Here is a 5,040-nt window from a genome sequence, read left to right as displayed (position 1 = left end):
GAGGTGGTAGAGGTGGAGGTAGAGGTGGAGGGGGAGGTGGTAGAGGTGGAGGTAGAGGTGGAGGGGGAGGTGGTAGAGGTGGAGGTAGAGGTGAAGGTATAGGCTCCTCCAGGGGCAATGGCCCAGTGTTGGAGTCAGTGTGCACAAGGTGCTGTGGAACCCACGTCCTGCGAGTAGGGAGAGTCCCTGTGAGAGCACAGAGCTTTGGCTTAGCCATGTCTGTGGTGAGAAGCCCTCCCTCTGGATTAGACTTCCCAGTCAGGGAAGAACTGAGCACATAGAGGCAGCCTGTGCGAGCCCCAAGGATGGAGAGACGGGAGGCCTCCAGGTCATGGGCACCGCAGGTGCAGACTGAGCCCGGACCCGCCTGCCGGGGGTGCACAGTCAGCAGTGGCTGGGCCACGGGCATAGCGTGGAAACGATGGTGGGAGCGTGTCATCTGGAGAGCATGGACGTTACTGCCTGGTGAGCGCAGGAGAAAGAGCTGGGAGGGAGGACCCTGCAGTGGCCGGCCAGCAGGCAAGATGGATCTGAGGGCCATTAGCAGGAACATTGATGAGCGATCTGAGTGGAGAGGACGCAGCCACAGGCATCCATGTCCCTCTGAAGCGGGGCCCGGAGTCCAGGGGCAGGAGAGCGAGTGCTCCTGCTGGAACTGTGATCGGGGAGCGGAGCGGCCGAGCAGACAGCTGTCAGGGGGCATCGAGCAGCTGCTGCTGCTCCTGTTAAACGGAGGCAGACGACATCCTATCGGGATGGGGATGCCCGGCACAGCAGAACCTGATGCCACGTGGCCCCGAGGAGCCGCTGAAAACAAGACCAGAGGACCAGGGGCCCTTTCCCAGCCAGGACGGCCTGGGCAGAGGGCACCAGCGCCAGGGCCCTGCTGCCGGTGGGCCGGGAAGGTGCAGAAATGACGCTGGGCAGCCAGAACCTCTGGAAGCATAAGAATATATGGGGAACATGTTTCTCCTCCTGATGAAGTCAGGGGAGGACAGTGTTGCCTCATTGTGATGAGGCGTCTGCACATCAGATGGACTGTCCCATGCGCCTCCTCCAGAGAGCTCCTGCCCAGGGGACGTTGCCTGGTGGACTGGGCTGCGGGCCTCTCTCCCTGAGCCCACACTCAGGAGAAATGGCTGCCTGGTTCTGTTCTTTCTCTTCGGGCCACCACCCCACACAGGCACTCAAAGCCCCTCTTCTGTGGGGACAGACGTGCACCGGGTGGTTTATCCTAACCCCCACCCCCACCCCAGCACCCGGCCCTCCGCCTAGCCTCTCTCTGGCCTCAGTACTTCTCCCACCCATAGACCCAAGCCCTTCTTCCCTTCCCTCTCCCTTCCCAGGCGCTTACACCTCAAACACGGCCTCTCGGAACCAGGATTCCTATTACACTGAGATTTGTGTTTCCTTCGGGTCCTTGTGTGTGACCTGCCCTGGTCGGGGAAGGATTGGTCCTGGGGAAGGGAGGGCCGAAAGGCATAAGCACAGGAAGCAAATAGCTTTGATGCTGTTGTTCAGCTTGGTTTCCACCGCAATTGCAGCAAATGTTGTCTTAACTCTTTCATGTACAAGTCAGTGAACCAAGGGCATTAGAATAGTCACCAGGCAGAGGGCAACACGACGACCGGTAAGAAACGCTTGTCCGATCACACAATGTTCCCAAGGTTCCTCTGTGGGAAATGAAAGTTTATTAGGCCCTGGCTGGTTTGGCTCAGTGGATAGAGTGTCGGCCTGCAGACTGGAGGGTCCCAGGTTCGATTCTGGTCAAGGGCACAGGCCTGAGCTGCAGACTCAATCCCCAGTAGGGGGCATGCAAGAGGCAGCCGATCCATGATTCTCTCTCATCATTGATGTCTCTATCTCTCTCTCCCTCTCCCTTCCTCTCTGAAATCAATAAAAATAGATTTTAAAAAAGCTTATTAGATCCCAAATATATATTTTACTTCAAAAGTTCACAGAAGCTTATGCACAAGCAGTGAATTAAGTGTATACGCTTCATATAGTCAGGCGATAAGGCAACTCCTGGGCATTTCCATCCTCCGGCCAACCTTTAGCGATCACCTACTACGTGCCGGCAACAGTGGGGGTTCAGGTTGAAATGAGGCATATTCCCTGCCTTCCACTTGCTTGCGTTAGGCCGAGGCAGCTGGGGGTGGTTCCCTCCGCTTCTTCTGCACAGAAGCTTATGCACAAGCAGTGAATTAAGTGTATGCGCTTCATATAGACAGGCGATAAGGCAACTCACGGGCATTTCCATCCTCCGGCCAACCTTTAGCGATCATCTACTATGTGCCGGCAACAGTGGGGGTTCAGGTTGAAATGAGGCCTATTCCCTGCCTTCCACGTGCTTGCGTTAGGCCCAGGCAGCTGGGGGTGGTTCCCTCCGCTTCACTGATGTGTAATTTATACAAAATAAATGTCACCTATTCTAACTATACAGGTTGACAAATGGTGGCTCCTAAAAGTACCACATGGTGTCTATCTCTAATAATAAAAGTGTAATATGCTAATTGGCTGCCTTCCACTTGCTTGCGTTAGGCCGAGGCAGCTGGGGGTGGTTCCCTCCGCTTCTTCTGCATGTGATAATGTGTGTTTTTCAACACCCTGTATTGAAGAGGCAATTTCCCCCATGTGTAATTTATACAAGATAAATGTCACCTATTTTAACTATACAGGTTGACAAATGGTGGCTCCTGTGCAGTAATGTCACCCCCTCACAATGAAACATAGAACACTCCCATCAACTTAAAAAGCCCGCCTGTTGTTTTTCCGCAGCTCACATTACCAAGTCACAATCGAGTTCTATTAACTGTGGTACATGTTTTGTTGTTTATGTCTTTCTTGGAGGAGCACATGTTTTGACTTGTCTTGGATGAATCCTGAAGAATGAGGTTGCTGGGTTGTATGATCCATGTGTGTATAATCTTATAAAACAGTGCCATACTGCTATCCAAACGGACTATGTCACTTTCTATTCCCCGGCCTGTGTGTGAGTTTCATTTGCCCTATATCTCTGTCAACACTCCATATCCGTGGCCTTTTTAACTTTAGCCATTCTAGTGAAATGGTAGGAAAATCTTGTTGTGGTTTTAATTTGCATCTTGAAACTCTAAATGTACGGCTTCCATCAATTTTAGAACATTGTGACCATAACTTTTGGAAACATTTTGTGGCTACCTCTTCTTCTCTCCTTTCACACTGGGATTCTAAGTCCTTGATATGTTACTTTCATACTGTCTAATAGTCCCCCAAATTGCTGTTCAATCTCTTTTTCTGTGTTGTCTTCTCTATTCTTCAGTCCACGCATTTTATTGATCTATCTTTAACTTCGCTTACTCTTTCCTCTCTTATCTCCATTTGGCTGTTAACTATTCACTGACTTGCTTACATAAGATAAAGAATTCCTTGGTGCCACCATGGCCAATTTCGTCTTAGCATCCAATTTCTCTGCTGAGATTTATTGCAAATATTTTGTCTTACACCCACTGGAAGTATGTTAGAGAATCGCTTTAGAATTCTCTCCTTAAATTTCAAGTACGGGGTCATATGAGGGTTGGAATCTGTTCATGTTCTTTTCTCTTGAGAATGAACTCCATTTGGGGGATTTTCATATTTCAGTTAATTTGGGTTTGGATCGGAATGTAAGTGATGAGGGTTTTAGAATCTGTTGGTTTTGTTATGATTTTCTAATTAGTGTTGTTTCTTTTGTTTTAGCAGCTTTGCCTTGCTTAGACTTGATGGTTGTTTCTTATTTTCCCCAGCTTTATTGAGGTATTATTGACAGATAAATATACAAGGTATACAAGTGATGTTTTGAGATTCATGGACATTGTGCAAGGATAGCCAAGGGTTGCCACAATCCAGCTAATAAACATCCAACACCTCATTTAATTAAAAAAAATATATGTTTTTATTGATTTCAAAGAGGAAGGGAGAGAGACATAGAAACATCAATGATGAGAGAGAATCACTGATAGGCTGCCACCTGCATGGAGCCCACTGGGGATCAAGCCCACAACCCGAGCATGTGCCCTTGACCAGAATCGAACCTGGGACCCTTCACTCCACAGGCCGATGCTCTATCCACTGAGCCAAACCAGCTAGGGCTTCAGTTACTTGTTTATGTGAACAATAAAGACATTTTTATATACGTGTTGGCCATTTGTATGTCGTCTTTGGAAAAATGTCCACTCAGGTCCTTTGCCCACTTTCTAATCAGGTTGTTTTTTTGCTATTGAGGTAAGTTTTATGTATATTTTAGATGCCTCCCATTTGTCTGTTTGCTTTTGTGGCCTGTGCTTTTTGGTCTTATGACCAAGCAAATCCTTGCCAACACCGTTGTCAAAACACTTTTTCTCAAGATTTTTTTCTAGTAGTTTTATAGTTACTGGGCTTGGGTTTAATCAATCTGTTTTGAGTTCAATTTTGTATGTGGAGTAAGAGAAGGGTCTAATTTTATTCTTCTGCATGTGATAATGTGTGTTTTTCAACACCCTGTATTGAAGAGGCAATTTCCCCCATGTTATTTTCTTGGCATTGAAGAAAATAACTGAGATGTTTCTATGCCACTAACACACTGTTTTGATGGTCATACCTTTGTGGTGTATTTTGGAATCAGGCAGTATAATGACTACACTTGTTCTTTGGATATTTGGTGTTTTTTGGCTTCTTTGTTTTGTTTTGTTTTTGTTTTTTTGAGGTTCCCTATGAATTTTAGGATTTTTTTTCTATTTCTGTGAAAAATGTCATTGGCATTTTGATAGGAATGGTGTTGGATTTGTAGATCACTTTTTGGTAGGATAGGCGTTTTAACAACATTGATTCTTCCAACACATTCACATGGGATGCATTCTATCTATGTGTGTTTTCTTCTGTTTCTTTCCCAAATATCTTACAGAATTCAGTGGGCAGATTTTTTGCCACCTTAATGAATTTATTTCTAAGAATTTTATTAATTTTGATGCTATCATAATTGTGATTATTTTAATTTCTTTTTTAGATCATTTATTGCTAGTGTATAAAAACACAACTGATTTT

This window comes from Myotis brandtii, unplaced genomic scaffold (genome assembly GCF_000412655.1).
Source record: "Myotis brandtii unplaced genomic scaffold, ASM41265v1 scaffold603, whole genome shotgun sequence".
NCBI lineage: Eukaryota > Metazoa > Chordata > Mammalia > Chiroptera > Vespertilionidae > Myotis > Myotis brandtii.
Note: the sequence above shows the minus strand (reverse complement) of the source record.